The sequence below is a fragment of the Tyto alba genome, unplaced genomic scaffold (genome assembly GCF_018691265.1).
Source record: "Tyto alba isolate M040663 unplaced genomic scaffold, T.alba_DEE_v4.0 Super-Scaffold_33, whole genome shotgun sequence".
In the NCBI taxonomy this organism is placed as follows: Eukaryota; Metazoa; Chordata; class Aves; order Strigiformes; family Tytonidae; genus Tyto; species Tyto alba.
In genome coordinates, this window is record NW_024881308.1 from 12,387,275 (window position 1) to 12,404,184 (window position 16,910).

Genomic DNA, 16,910 nt, shown 5'->3' on the forward strand with positions numbered 1-16,910 from the left:
CTGCTTTGCAGATAAAGTCAAGCTGAGTTGTGATGAATTACACCTTTCCCTGTGTCGGAGATGATCTCTGGAGAGAACTGGTGTGAGGTTTTAGATGGAGTTCCAACAATGAGGCACATCTGGTTTAGCCATGAGTCTTTTTCATTAAAGACCTCATGGAAAGCTCAACTCAGAAGGGAGAAGAAACAACATTTCTCATTCTGGTTTTGTGGCTATATTTGATTCTTAGGCAGAATGTAACTTAAAAAAAAAAAAAAAAACAAACCCAGAACTTCATTACTTCCTATATTTGCTGCTCCCTTGCTGTTCTGTTTCCCTGGTTCACTTGATCATAGTTTAAAGAGATCTATATAAAAATGAGTTCTGCCTTTGGTCATTCTACATTCTCAGTATAGAGCACTATCTGGTACCAAAAACTCTTGTGGGAAATGTGTTGATGAAGAGTTATCTTCATTATTTGACTCAGTGTGACTGCTAAAGCTAATAGGAAAATGTTCTAATTTCACTGCTCTGCAATCAAGTCTTCCATCTCCATCCTATAGAAACACTCTTCAGATTAATTAGTTCTAATTTTGAAATTTAATGTTTTGCCAAAATGAGACAGATTTTTACACAGAAAGTAGCTTGTGGTTTTGTGGCCTAATGCTAAATTCTAATGTTACTCACTGAATGTATCAAGCCCAAGAAAAAGAGAAATTATATTTTGATGACTGATTATCATATTCTTCAATTTTGCTGTGTCTCAAAGCACATAATTCTGCTGGATTTAATTTGGAAGGCACTTAATAGAAGCCATCTTTAAAAAGAAATATCTAATCTTAAAGAAATCTAGTATGAAATACCAGAAAACAGGATAAATACATAGGAAATCAAAAACTGAAAAAATGCTTAAGTTTGCTTGAGCAGAATAAAATAAATCAATCCAACACCTAATAGTAAAAAGGTCTGATGCTTCCTCTGTTTCAGAGATACAAAATAAAAACTTTTTATTTTTAACTCCATAATAAAGTCTCTTGCTGTTTCTGATGTATATTATTATTTCCTTCTGTTCAGGTAAGAGGTCTGTTCTCTAGAGCAGAAGCTTAGGACCTACCCAAGATGGTGATTTGTGAGCTGTGTTTACCAAATGAATTACTCTCTGGTGTTTCACAGAGCTTGCACTGGGCTCGTTACTGTTAAGCTCATAGTGTTTCTTAACCCCCTAATGAGTAGAATTTTAGTTCCTCCAAGCCCTGCTTCCACTGCCTGGATGAACTTACTTTCTGGCACTGGGTGATTTTAGCTTCTGCTGCAGCATTTGCTCTGAAGTATCTTGGTACGACACCTGGAGGCAGTCTACAAAGGGGAGAGCCCAAAACTGCCTTAGAAGTAGCAAATATCTCAATGTCAGAAATTAGTATGTGAGATAGTTAGCAAAGAGAAAGAAACCTGTGTCTAGCAGCAAAGCCAGAATGTGGTCTCTGCAGCTGCCACCCACTACTGCTAATTGCTGATTAGTGAGCAGATTGCAGAAGCTATCTGGTGGAGTGGCTCCCTCTGTGGCCTCCTGACCGAGGGCTCCACAGTTACTAGCCCATCTAGCTTTCCAGTCCCTTCGTGACAAAGCAGCAGTTATTCCTGGGTAAGTTCCAGACACCAGAGGTTGATCTCCGTGGATTTAGGTGACTACACTTGAAGTAGTAGCACCACTTAAGCAACTTTAAATAGAAACACTCCTACAGTGAGCAGTGTGCACCTGTGGAGTTTTGTACAGCTCTGCTAGGTCCCGTGCCTTCCCCACTGCGGGGTACCCTGCGCCCACCTTTCAGAGACACGAGAGCAGCATAGGGCTCAATGAGTTGCTGAGGATCACCTCAGTTTCTGAGCAGAGAACCAAAACTTGGGAGGTGACAAGCTCCAGGTTCCCAGATGTCCTCCCACTCCTTGGCTGCCTTCTGAGCAGCCACAGGAGGTGGAGCAGGGTCACAGAGGCCCTGATCCCAGGCATAAAGCCATAGAGATGTCTCTTGAGGTTGTTTTGCAGGAATTAGAGCTTAAATTACTACAGCTGTGGGCACAGCAATTTAAGAGGAGGTTGATAATTAAGCACAAGTGCATAACACTCCCCCAGGAGATTTCCCTCTCATTTCCTCACCGGAGCTGTGCTGCTGTTGTGAGGATTGTCCAGTGGAAGCTGGCATAGGCAGCAGGTGAGTTAGCAAACTCCCTCGTGGCTACCTGTCTCTGGGGGCTGATGGTCTACAGCAGAGCAGCGCTGCTCTTTATCTTGGTGACAACAGTGTCCTCTGGTCAGTAGTTTGCTATGAGCTGCATGGCAGACTTGGGAGGGGAGGACAAGGGTGATCTGCTATTTTGCTTGTTAAGGTGAAAATGAGTTGGTGTTTTATGGATTGTCCAAGACCAACGTGCTCAGTTGGGTAAAAATCTGCCTGTGATGTTTTCAACCTGTAACCCTTACTGCAGAAAAAGCCTTTTCTGACTTTGCTGCATTTTGTGTGGAGCAAATTAAGCCAACAGCATATTTTATGACATTGTGGTACTACTAAAAGCTGTCTGAATCGGGAACGGGTGACAGACACCTCACCAGAGTCTTATTGAGGGCTCAGTCCCTGGAGGAAAGATGGATTTACCCAAAGCACTGCTTAGGGATTAACTTTTGTTGGGCAGTACTGACCCTGGGAGAGCGTTTACATGGTGCAGTATAGGCAGGTGTGCTCCCTCTGATGCACCGATGCAGCACTTCACAGGGTCTCACGTGCTGCTGCGAGGTGTTAGCCAGGTCCTGTACAGTGGCAGAGGAGTGAGTACAGCACACACAGGTCCTGCACTTGCATGTTAGATGTATCAGGTTATTGGATGGCACTTACCGTGAAAGACATACTGATTTGTTGGGTTGTTGTATGCTGCTTGAGTAAAATGATCAGAGTCCTCTCCTGAGAACTCCTGGCGAATGATGACTCAAAGTAGAGCCTGACAGGGTGTTCTAAGTGCAGCCTGTATAGCACCAGGGCTATGTATAGCCTAAGGAGGTGAGTTAGCCTAGTCCCTTACCAGAGATACAGAGAGAAAAGCTGTTCTGGAGGATACTGTGGTCTGACTGCCAAAGAGAGCAAACTGTTTCCCACTGACTATAGGGAGCCTGGCTCGGTGGGTGTTTGCAGATATCTCCTCCTGCAGCTGGGACAGCATTTACTAAAGCCAACAAAATCTGTCATGCTGGAAGGCAGAAAGAAGCTAAAGTGGGACTCGCTGTGTCCGCATTTCTCATTCTCCCTTACGTTTCTTCTGTCACTTTCTTCCCTGATGCTTTATATGTGGGGCTGTACAACCTTCAGTTAACATTAAGGTGATGTGTTAAAGTCTCTTTGCTATTGAGTTTTGAAGTTGTAGTTGTGTGTTGTGCTTCAGCCAGAGGAACCCCGTATCTTGTAACCACTCCTTGTAAGGAGTCCAGAGATGTCCGAGGGCTGGTTGGTCACCCCTGCCACAGATGAAGTGATATATGAAACAAAGGAGGCCACATTCTGCATTTCACAATCATTTTCTTCTCCTGCCCCATAGGCTGAGGACATTTGTATAAAGAAAGAAAATTTTAGTTAATTTGCCACAGCTGTTTCAGAAGTTCTTGTGAAAAGGGATTGCACAACAGGAGTCGCTCACCTTCTTGGACTCTCACCAGAATTTCATAATGAAAATGTTAGCATATAAATCATATAAACACAGATCCAGCTAGAGAAGCTGAGAGTTGTGTTAGTCCAGACCCATTCTGGTTCTCTTTGAGTGTGTTGGACTTTACCAGTAGCTTCTGGTTTGAATTCTGCTGGTTAGCTGAGCCGTGCCGGGTGTCTGGGTGTGGAGGGATCATAGACACCTACTGCTTTCATTGGGTACAGGAAGAGGGTGGGAGGCATGGAAAGCCCACCCTGTTTGTAATTTGGCCAAAATTTTGGACAAAGCAGTTTTTTGAAGAATAGTCTTTGGGACATCAACACAAGGGCCTGTATTCCAAGTTTGTTCTTGGTGAGTCAGGGCATCTTTTTGTTTTTTAGTACCTATGCACAATGTTTGCTACAGCAGGGCTAGGGACCCGCTAGAAAAGCATCCATACAAGAAAAGGGGTCCTTTTATACTTACACTACATTGAATCAGAAGCTACACAAAGTCACACTAGACAATTAAATTGATTTCTCTCTATTTGCATATGTAAGGGATGGAATTAGTACATCTCATTCCTTGATCTCCATTGTGGCTTCTGTCCTGGAAATTCTGTTGCCTTGATGTGTGATGACTTCTAGGCTCTGAATAGTTTTCAAAAACTGCAGTGTGGGGATTTTTATTTTTCCCTTTCATGTTTTCTTTCAAACACTTCTCTTACACAAAACCCACAGAGAGAGTTCCAGGCAGTGTCCACCCATATGAAACCAGACATTTTTTTCCATAATCTTTTTATAGATTTGATAATATTTAACTCGGCATATATTAAAAATGTATGGAGTACATAAAATTCATTATAAATGTCACTAAACAGGCCAATGGCTTTTTAATATCACTGCCACAAGACTGCATTTTAACCTATTTCCTGTCTGGATCCATTCCAGTAGCAATTCCAGGAGGGGAATATATTTAGTCTATATTTACTTAGTCTGTTTAACTTTCAGTTAGTGTCTTTGGCTCATCTCGCGGCCATGCTATTTTGGGATGATTTATACAATATTTACATTAAATTCTGCTAATATTTCCTTGCCTCTTGAAGTCGGATTACACTATTTACATCTCAAAGGCCCAAGCTGGAGGAATAAGCATCTGTTCCAGGCACCAGAGAGAATTTAGCATAGGGGAGGCTGCCAGAAATGAGACCATGTGTCTGAAATACTCCTGGAGGAATTATTTAGAATTGGACCAGTCCTCCATGAAGGAAGGGGGAAGGCTTACCATAGCAGTAAGAAATGTGGTTGGTATATAGGAATCAGACAATAGCATTCAGATTTTGTTCTTGTTTTCTGCAAAGAATTTCTGGTATACTTTCCATCAATTGCAAATGTCTCAAGCTAAACGATGGCAGGACTGTACTGTGGGCAGGACTGGGCTTGCAGTTTTTATACTCTGTTATAAAAGCTGAATGTCACTGCTATGCTTACCCCTGAAAAAAGGGTTGATGCAATTGTATCTCCATCAGAACGTTGCCTAAGACCGGCCTGGGCTATAGCCACACTTGGACTGATAATCTGACAAATGTAAATAGATGCATTTGATCAGGTACCAAAGCTGAGCCACACAGTTTCTGTTAAACCTCCTGTAAATGAGCAGAGCAGAGGATTTGCTGGAGTATTTTAAAGAATTTCATGTTAAAGAATAAAAATGTGACTACTTAAAAGTAACAGATTTGACCTCTTTGTTCAGGCTGAATCAAAAACCAAGCAAAGTAGATCAGAGGAAATTCCCATCTTGTCCCTAGTGGTTGAGCAAAGCAGTCTGCTAAAGGGAAGAAAGTGTGTCTCTTATTTAGGCCTCTGTGTGGTGTAGCATGAGAAGTAGGGACGATGTTCCTTAGGTGTGTGATTTAGCCTTTTACAAAGCTGAGACACCTTCAAATCAAAGTTTGGATGCTGAGACCATATTCCTTAAGGCAAAAATGTCAATTCTGGATTTATAAGAAAAATTAAGACAAAGTACATTCACCAGCACTTAATATACCTGCAAATATGCATCAGAGGAAAAAAAGAAAAAGATTCCTCTCCATTTGTACAAAAAATTTACCTTCAGGATTGACCTGTAGAGTAACAAAGCAAGCAGCTGGATGAGATCAAAGTGCACGTAGCCAGCTGCCTTCTCAATCCCAACTATATCTGGCAGAACGAATGGTTCTTCTGCATTGATGGCACAATACAATTTAGTGGTCCAGGGAAAAAATCCAGACTGAAAATATTTGACAACTACTGTTATCTAGGGGGGAGGGAGAAACAAAATTAGCTGGAATTTTGGACTATAATTATTTTCAGAGGGATCTGCAGATCTCTTAAGTATAGGGGATGGTTCCAACAGACATTCTTAATGGTTTGAAACTCTGGAGAACATGTCTGTCTCTGAAAGCCAGTGAAACTTTAGGGTGGATAAATATTTTCACTTTTTGCTCCATTTAGTTCTCATTTTCAAGTCAATGAATTGTCTACAGTTCATGAACAAAATATTTTAAGTCTTATATCCTTGCTAATCCACTCTAACATTGGTCCTAAAGGACATTCATTGTACTTTAAAAATGTCTTGTTTGCAAAGTTACTCACTTTAATACTAAGAAAAACTTTAGCAGTAGTAAGAAAAACAAAAGCATGTATAAATAATAGCTGTCATCCAGAATGATCTTGTTGGCCTTGGAACAGATAAAATGATCCAGAAAAAAAACTAAAAATGGGAAGAACTAAAGCGAGAATTGAAGCAGAAATCCTATGACTCAGAATGATCATGAAGTAGCAAAGTCTTTCTGACTTGGACACCACAGCATTATACAAAGCAAAGCACAAGGCAAACTGATAAAAATTCTCTGACTCCTCCAGTTCATTGTTATGAAATATCCTGAATCACGGCATGGGGGGGGGGGGGGGTGTTGAGTTCTAATGAATCATTTTTATTTTCTAGGAAAAAGTGTGTGAGACTGCTAAACAGCATTTTTAACCAAGACAATTAAATAAATCAGGCCAGGGGATGGCGTAATGGAACCTCTTAAGAACTGCAGGTGTGAGGTGATAACATCACATTAACCAAGTCTTTCATAAAAGCTTTTGCTGTTTCAGTTACTGATAATCACAGACCAGGATACCAGGGCTGATTTATAGGTATGAAGAGGATATGAGTTAAATCATCTAAATTACACCTGTTCTGTATCCCCCCCCTGAGTTACAAGGGTGTGTCTACACTTACATGTAAAACAAGGCACTAAACAGTTGCCAGATTATTTGTCAAAAGTATAATTTTCTTTAAAAAGGCACAGGGATACTGTACAGCATGAAAATGAGCATCAGTTCCTGCATATGGCACTACTGGTAGCCCTGGCAGAGGCTGTAACCCCAAGAGGCAGATGCACACTCACACCTGGTACAGGTGCTCTGTCAGTGCAGTAATGCTGATTTAGGACAACTGATTTACACCATCTTTTTAGTCCATATATGATTCAAATCCTTCTTGGAGCAAGTTAAAAAAACGGACAATATTAAGTGCTATCATTTTTTAAATTTTGGGGTGTTTTGCACCGATTACATGCATGATCTAACAGGGGAGTTTGCTTTTAGGTTTTTCTTGCCTGTTCTGAAACAGTTCACTGGTAGTGGTCATAATAGGAACCTTATTTAATGGCCTGCCTGCTTCTTTCCTCCTCTGAATTGATGGGGAAGGGATGTGATCTGCTGCCGGTAATGAACAGTTCTCCAGCTGGGAAACTGAGCAGAGGCAGCAGGTGAAGAATTCATCTCAGGCATCTTGTCTTTGATGTCATCTTCAGCTTTTCTGTTGCTTTGTCTCCATGTACTTCTTCAGCATTATGGCTCAAATGTGTTGTTTTGAACATCTCTGAACCTATCAGAAAAAAAAAAAAAAAATAGACAATTTTCATTTTAGATGGAGATAACAGAAGGCTCTTGCCAAGTGGCAAATATCCCACTCGTGCTCTCCTGTGTGCCCTGGGTCCTCTTCCTCTTCACACTCAGCCTTAAAGAGGTGGTAACCACCAGTTTAAATCACTAAAATAATCTAAAAAACAGTGGAATTCAGAGCTGTGTAGGTGATTTGGAAAAGACAGTTCTCAAAATCCAAAGGAACTGTGCCCATAAATCATGCGTGTGCTGTTGGACATCCTAGAGCATATGCTTAACTTCTTAGTACAAGTTAACTATAGCATAATGGAACATACAGTTAATGTTTTTATTCTCTTTATTACTATTTTTAATGTAATTTTAACATAGTTTAAGGCAGTCATTGAGCTCTAAATAGGAACATCTGGTAAGAAAATTATTTTCCACTTACATTGAAGTATGTTGGACATCAGTAGTGTTTGGGAGGGACAGAGTGGAAAATTGTACACATCTTGCTAAAATATACACACTCCCCTTAAATGAGGGTAGCTCTTGGTGCAGCTATTGCAGGGCAGCGGGGTTTTGTTCCTGCGGGTAGTGGCTGTGTGCAGAGACATGTCTCCAGCAGGCTGTGTTATTTCCACTTCCACACATCATCTTTCCTACTAGTAATGGCTCGTTGGCTTTTAACTTCCCTGAGGTGTGGTTCAGCCAGGGTCACCATCATTTCAATTTTCCATTATTTTTCTGCAGAACCCACAGAGATAACAGGAACAGAGACACAATGTGATGCTGCTGTTTTACCTGCATCTTGGAGATGCTGCTATTTCTCTGGTGAGATCACAGGGCTAGCAGCTTGCTTCAAACTCTCACGTTTTTTCTGTCTTATTTTGATCAATTTTTTCATCCTACTGGTTGAAAACAAAATTAAGGCAATAACTACACTAAATTAGACGTGTATTTTATCTGAATTCAATGTCTTATAAACACTGTCCTCATGAAAACTCTGTGGCCTAGAGTCTGCAACTTTAGTGTTATCGAAATGACAAGAAAACTCAGATTTCATTTAGAAATTACTTTAAAAATGAGAAATGTTAATTTTTTTAGTCTAAAATGGTTTTGGATTTTTTTTTCACCTAGTCCAATACTTTTCTTTCAGTATATTGTATTTTACAACACTTTTGATTTCTTGTCAAATCAGCATTAATCAATAAATCCAGATTGCAAATCTGGAAGTATTTTTTCCAAAGACATAAGGTTAAGACTAAAACCAAGGAGACACTGGCTGTTGTTTAAAATACCAGTCATTTGTTTGTTATGGACATTCATATTCACACATGACTCTCTTCCTCATCTGACTGTTGCACTCTTTCTCTGGGTATCCCACCAATATGCTTCTTTTGAATTGTACTTCACAAGCAATTTCTTAACACTTTGCCAGTTTCCATATCTGTCTGAAATGCTGCCAGTGATAGCAAAATAGAATTCCCTTTGTCTTTAGTGGACCTAACAGTGGACAAGCTCACAAACCTAATCTAAAGCCCACTGTACGAATATTAAAGGGATAAGCATGGGTCTTACATGTCAAAGTGATATCCAACAAAGTATGCATTTAAGATACAAAGGCTGTGAGACTAACAGAGATTTTCATATCTTTGGCCAGCACGAATTTAGCATATGTCTTTTAAAATTGCTCCCCCTCCTATGAACACATGTAAGATTGCCAGCCAGGAAATAATAAAGAGACAATCATTCATCTGAGTATTTATACTTCTTCTGATACTATTGTGGGTTTTTTTGTGGAGCACAGCTTACTTTGGACTTGGCTAGTATTTGGAAGCTCTCCATCCTAAGATCTAATATCCAAAACAGGAAGCGGATTTGACGGGCACATGCAATACTATAGGCAAACACAAAACAGCATCATAAAGGTTTGGCTCTGGACCAGCTTTGTATGTGATGTTGAAACATTTGGTATTCTGCTTAAAGTTTCTGCAAGGAAACATCTGTGAGATTCTGCTGCAGATAACATGAAATGTTTGATCAATCCTTGTTCACTTAGAAAGGCATGAGAAATCTTCAATTGGTCTAACTGTAAAATCAAAATGCACCTCGTTATTCCAACACAGAAAGCCCACTTGTCTCTAGCGCCGCTCCACCAAGTAATGGTGGTGTAAGGCCCAGGCAGATAAACATGGGCCAGGACAACCCTGTTACATCCCCACTGGGCCATGGCTCAGGGTCATTATGCAAACCTGTCTCTAACACACTTCCCCTCACTCTTCAAGGGAAGTTCTACTACTTCATCTTCTCTTTGTCTGCAGAGAGGCACCTCCAGTGGAGGACTCTAATGAGCGCTGTTTATTGTAAGAGTTTCACACTGTCATGTCTGCAGAACATCTTGTCTTAGTGTCAGGGCTTTTTGAAGAGCCTGTAATAAAGTACAGGGGTCAATCCCAGTTTATGCTAATGCAGTGTGTTTATGCTAGTTGTTTGCACAAGTGCAATTATGGTATCAACTAAAGCTTTAATGTGCAGATGGCCTCAGTCTGATCACTGAGCCATTCACCCTTGGCTACAAAACAGTGAAGAAGCCACAATCCCTTCAGACAGAAGAGACAGGTGTCTTCTAGCAAAAAAGCACGATCTTGCTGAGCACAGACAACTCCTGAGGTTGCAACCACCATGCCAGGTTAACAGCTTGTGGCCCAGGCATAGGTCAGAGGGAAAAACAGAAGGGAATGCTGGCTGTTTTCAGGCACATGTTTCCCATCAGTTCTCACAGAACAAATGGGTTTTTCTTTTTTAAACACTGCCACTTTCTGAATACATAAATATACTCCTAATTGCAACAGTATGCTTGCCAAACCCTTTCACTTTCCAGAATTACAGAATTGTGATTCCCAAGACAGCACTACCATCAAGCAAAAGGAGTTCAAAGATTTGCATGCTGCTTTTAAGGATGACTTAAATTTCATAAATGTTTTTGTTTACTCATTGTAGATCTATCATATAGAGAAAAGTGCTGTTTGGAAATTTTCCATGCAGCATGGATTATACCTAGAAAGGCTCAAATCTTTTGTGTAATCTATTATTTTGATGTATCGTGGGGGATTATTTAGTAGCCCATTTTCTGATATTATGGCTTCACATAATTAGATGGTGTTTTGGCTATTTCCAAACTATGTAAAACATGGGCACTCTACTGGATTGTTAATACTAGGATCGCTGTCTGGGAGAAGAACTTGACAACACTGGGTTATTTTATTATTTAAAGGGAGAAAAGGCAGTAGGTGGTAGAGCACACTGTCAGGAGAAGTGGGAGTGTCTCCTGATGTCTTCAGACTAAGACTATATGTTGAAGATACAGTCTAGTCAAACGTAAGGTAATGACTCAAGCAAACTGCAGTCAGTTCTCGATTCTTTTAGAAAATCATGTGGTGGGATATCCAGACTAAATAAAAAAACCACATGAAACCACAAAACATATGTTAAATTAGCCTAAAAAACATGTTATGAGAGCAATGGAAGAAAGACCAGTCAATGATAGTATCTGCTGTGCAGAACAGCAATCTCAGAGTTAGTCCTGGCTGAGTTGGTAGCATTTGTCTTTCTCTTCTGTAATCTCCTCAATCAGCATCAAAAGATCCTGCCTTTCCACCCGTAACAGCTCCCTGGCTCTTACCTGCAGAGCACCATGGTTGGTACAGGACTGTAGTGGCTGAGGGCAGCCAGGTCTAAACCATGACTGAACTCCACATTGCCTCCTCCTGTGTTCTCATGCAAGTTTTAATCTTGTTCTCAAGCACTTGCCACAGGAGGGAAGCAGAAAGCAGAAGTCATCTGGAAAGACAGAAGAGCCAAAAAAGTATGTCACAGTTTAGCTTTAGCTGTAGGACTGCGTGAGGCAGCTTCACATCGCTCTTCAAAATCAGTCAGGTAAAGTCATTCAACCAGGTTGGAATGGATGGGCCAGTGAGAGGCCCTCCATGGGTAAGCTATTAACAGGGGGGTTATATTCATCACATGCAATGCCTCAAGCCAGTTTCTGTACTTGTGATGTAGGAACACAGACAGTTCTCTAAAGGAAAAAGATGTGTCTGAGATGTGCAAAGCTAATGTGGCTGTCCATGAACATGCACCTACCTTCACAGTGCCCTAACACTGGTGACAAGTGATGGGAGATGCTTTGTGAGTTGACTTCAGCCCTGGGAAAAGTCAACAGGAGCCTTTGTAATAGAAGATGGATGTTTACAGCTGGATCCTCTGTGTGGTTCATGCTTAGCAACTGATGATTTGGGGAGATATTAGAAGGAGCTCATTGGGGTCTATTCCAAGATACTTTCTGGTCTTTTCTTGTCATTAGTAAGCACTAGCTGAACTCTGCTAATTGCTATAACTGAACTCTGGGATATCCCTTCCCCCTTTGTTCTTTCTTGTTTCAACTTTCATTGCAGTGACTGCCACCTTCTGCCACTCTGGGCTTAATGGAATGGTGGTTGAATGCTTGTGTCTGGACTGCTTGGGGACAGAGAGAGGACTTGGAGTCAGCTGAGCTAGAGGAGGAACTCAGATCCACACTCTACATTTTGCTTTTTAGAGAGAGATAAATGCTACCAATGGGAGAATTGCCTACAGAAGTGATTGTTATTTTATACACTTGGGTTACAGCTTCCCAAAATGCTCTGTGTGTCCTCTGATTCCAGTAGAATGTGGCGTGCAAATAAACTTTTTAATTGTGGCCATAAAGTTGTCAGGAGCATAATACTGTGGTGTTGATTCATTTTTGTGTGTGAGCCTCAGCCAAACCTCTTAGATGTTGACTTCAAAAACTTTTTATTTGGATGGTGTTTATCTATCACAAGGAATTAACTGCTCTTTAGACATGGGTGCTTAGGATGCAGGGGAGAAAGGGAGGGGAAACAAGGTTGTTTGAAGGGGAACAGAGAGAAAAAGCATGTCTGCCAGAGCATGACCAGATTTTGGCAATTATCCTCCAGACCACAGCTGATCACTGCTTTTCTGACTCTTGGGCAGATAAAAACCAATCCTGAAGAAACAGCCTTGGTAACCTGAGTCTTGGAGAGCTGTTTGTATCCACTTGTTGGTGAGGCCCCCTCACCAGCCTACCACTGCTCTTGAACAAGCACCTCATGGGAGCTCAAAGAACAGTGGGGCACGACTGACTGCAACCCCTCCTCCTGCTCTTGCTTTGCTGTGTAGGTGCTCTCTCCTTGCAGAGCTGGAAGGGCAGTAACCCTCCGGTCCTCCCCTGCCACACTTTTTCCAGTCCTTTCTTGGGTCTTTTCTGCATTCTCAGTTTTCCAAATGTAAAAATTGCACTGCACAAACCTTCACAAAGAACAGGAGAGAGGCTAAGACACAACAAATACTGGAAGGCCATGACAGTGGCCAGGAAACAGCAATATCTTGGCCAGACTTCAGTCACTGCTCTAGTACCACAGCAGCTAGATAGCCCATCATACATGGAGGAGCACGTAGAAATCCATACAGTGCTGTATAACACTGATGGCAGCAGGGAGGTGCATCTACAAGAACTCAGTGAGCCAAGTAAACAAGAAGGCATGCTTTGTAGGTTACAGTGTACTGTCATTTAGAAAATTATCCTGACTTGGCTTGTGCAGCTTGAGGTTAGTTTTAAGGAACACAAAAGAAAAAAGGACTCCTGGATAAGAGTGTCTACACTTGGAGTTTGCTTGTATAAATACAGACAAAATTTTGCCGTATTCATGAGACCTGTGCTTATAGAAGTCAGAAAGCAATGTTGCTCTTTAGAGAGTGAAACATTAAGAGCAATATGCTATTTTTCTGTACAAATGGGTTATAGCCCTGTGAACTGATGAGAACCCAATACTGTAATTCTCCTGCTGCTGTGTTGTGCAATCCTCTGATATCACTGCGGGAGAGAGCAAGGGAAGAGATGACATATGTCTGTTGCTGCCGTTGTGTATGCTTATGGCATCAGAGAATTTGGCCTTTCTTTAACTGAATTTACTGCGGATGTTTCAATGCCTCTGCAAACTGAGGCTTGATGCCTGCTTCCCAAGGTTACTTCTCCTCTCCTTATATTTCCTCACCTTGAATCAAAATTTCTAAAAACTGTGGCTGAGAAAATATTTGACACTGCTGAGTAACTCATCATCCAGGTGCTCTTGAGTAACACTCTCAAATATGATCCCTGTCATGGGTGATGGCAGCTGGTTTTGAACCCAGTAGACAAGCTGATGGTGATACACTGTCAACACCATTACTATTAGCCGCGAGATAATTATATGGTTCCTCAAGATCAGTGCAAAATGGTCTTGGGTGTAAAGAAATCCTAAATGTGACACTAAGCAAGAACTGAGAAAGGTGAGGACAGTCACAATTCACAGAGTCTAAAATGCTGTTCTGTGCTTTCTTCTAGGAAGCAAAACTGTTTACCACTCTCTGGGGATGTTTTTAGGAACAAGAGCCCAGTGAGAACTGGATGACCTGTAGTCCATTCCCAGCCGAGAACATGTGCAATGTCGTGATGTGGGAAGATCCTCCTTGTAGTACTACAGTAACAACAATAATTAAAGGATTTGGGCCAGTGGCAGTTTCAAGGAATAATGTTTCTGGAGTTGTGTAAGGATCCTAGGGGAACTAAGCACTAAGATAGCTGAGAAAATATTATTTGTTTCATAAATCTCACCTCCTCCATTTACTGTCACAAAGAACTAAACAGGATTTTTGTTTTAAAGAATCTTTTACACCCTGTTTATCCCATGCAAATAATGGATTATTTAGCCTACTGACTGAACTAGAAGTCATTTAAATAATTTCTAGCCAACTAGCAAATATGTTCCAGCTCTCTTTAAGAGAGAAAATCAAACAGAAGAATGAAAGTTAGTGTAACTATGTTTAAAAAAAAAAAAAAAACAAAACAGTCAGTGCAAATCCTGCTAATACTGCAAGGACTTCCTTCTCTTGGTAAACACCACAGTCTGATATGCAGCAGAGCTTGGTACTGAATGGGCCTCCTATGACATTGCTCCAGCAACCTTTCGGTTATTAAAATAAGGTTCCTACCTTGAGGCAGGGTAAAAGAGTCATCACACTCCCAGACCCCTCTGCACCAGTCTACAGGATCAACATGAGCACAGCACAGTGCAGACTGGTGCAGGACCTCATTCAGGCTGGCACAACGGTGTAAATTAAAGTGAAGTCGAAGAACCCTTTCTCTTCCTCCCCCCCCCCCAACAAAATTCAATAGGGATATGACAGTTTACTCCATCTGAAAATCTGTGCTAAAGACACTATTACTTTGGGTTTTTTTCTGCTTGCCTGATACTGAGCCACACAGAAACCAGAGTACAATGTAGAGTATTTCATATGACACTATGCTGGCATTGAAGCTGGGAATTAAAAACATGGCAGCACAGAAATAGCTCCAGTATTTAACTAGCATTCCCTTAAGCAGAGCGCCAAGGATTTCCAGAAGAAGATTGTGTAGTTCGTCCCCTTCTGTAATAAGAAGAAAACAAATCTGTTTGGCATGATGCTATCACTGTAGTGACTTGACACCTTTTTTATAATTATCCCTGCCTATGGCTGGGTGACTTATCTTGCCTTAAACATTGTCACCTAGCAACAGAGGCTGAAAATGCAGAGACTGGCAGTCCCATGAAGTGGTAGCTGCTCCTGAATACATGTAACTTGCTCTCTTCTACTATACATAGTAGACCTCCACTTGTCTGTCCAAAATTGAAATGGCAACTGGACAAAGCTGAACAATTGGCAGAAGCAAAGGTACGCCATTGGCAGCAGAAAATTCTGCTTTAGGAGCCTTGTATGGTCCTTACAATAGTCTGTGTTGCTCCCAGAATGGCTGGAAGGTCTCTACTCTGAGCATGAATGCATCACCGATCTCTGCTCCACATGTTATGAGGCTTGTGATATCCAAGAATTCTGCTCTCATTCCAATGCTGAAGCAAACACATGGCTGAGCTGTTTGCAAAAGCACATGTAAAACTGCACCGACGAGCCAGGTAGCTGTCTACACAAATCAAGTGCTCATGTTTGCACATCTGATATTTAGTAAAACTATCCTTAGAGCATTTTGGTAACAGGTTCCAGCTTTAGTTTAGCAAGACTAAATGCTTAACAGTATTGCTGAAGAGAAGGTCAGAGAACCACACTAGGATGAACTTGTGTTGTTTCCTTACTGTTCTCATCAATATCTCTTCTTGGAGAGATTCTTGTGTATCCTTCATGTATCTTTCAATCACATGTTGCCTTAGCAACAGCCAGACCGTGAATGCATAGAGGATCTGCAGTTAAACCACATTTGCACCTTATTTTTATAACAGAACTTTTAGAGATACACAAGCAACACCTTTCTTGTTTGGTAACTGATAGAGATCAAGATCCTTACAAACTATCTAAACAGGTGGCCAGCCCTCAGAGGTTGAAAACATACAGGCCAAACTGTGCATATATTTCAAGAATGACTTTGCCAAGTAATTTTTGTTTGTCCCTTGTATCATTCCTAACATGGTGCTGGGTGTTGCAGGTTGAGAGAGAGTGCAATACAGCACAAGAATAAAAATACAGTTTTATTTTTCTCTCAGAGGCTGGCTTACCTACCTGGGGAATGAGAAAATGTTGAGTTCCTACCTTCATGCCAAGAGGCATTCTTGGCAGTCAGTATGGTTTTAAGCCAAAGCTGATGAGAACCGATTGTGGGATTGTAGGGAAGAATTCCTCTGGGGAGATATTTAGGCCTGCAAAGAAACTTAGGATAAGCAGGATGTTCCCATAAGCAGGAAGGAATGGGGAACTACGCAAGGCATAATGCCTCTGGTCACGAGCCATCCAAGTGATGCAGGACCAAATCAGCAGACCAAGAGTCAAACAGCTGTAATGTGTGATGGTCCAAACTTGTAAGGCAGCAGAAACATGCAATGGAAGAAATACTGCCATTTAAGTTTCAATAGGCCTCAAAATTAGATATATCAGAAAAGCTACATGTTATGTTGTCCTTTTCAATTCCCTTGTGCAAAGCAAAATTAAGGATTAATCAGCTCCAAAGTAAAAACTTTATGAGTCTGCACCAAACAAATGGGCATCCAAAAGTCTGGTTTGGCATGTCTGTAAGGAATGAAATAGGACAGATAGTCCTTTAGGGAACCAGGGGCCAGTGCCCTTTTCAACATGCTTCTTGGCCCTTCCGGTCATGGTCTCCAGCACAATTACTGTTTGTGTATGCAGTCCTCGTGCCTTTCATTTTCTGTTCCAAATGCCATTATTGTCTCATTGCAATACGAAGCAGACATGACGCTGGAAGGTACATTAAAATTGCTT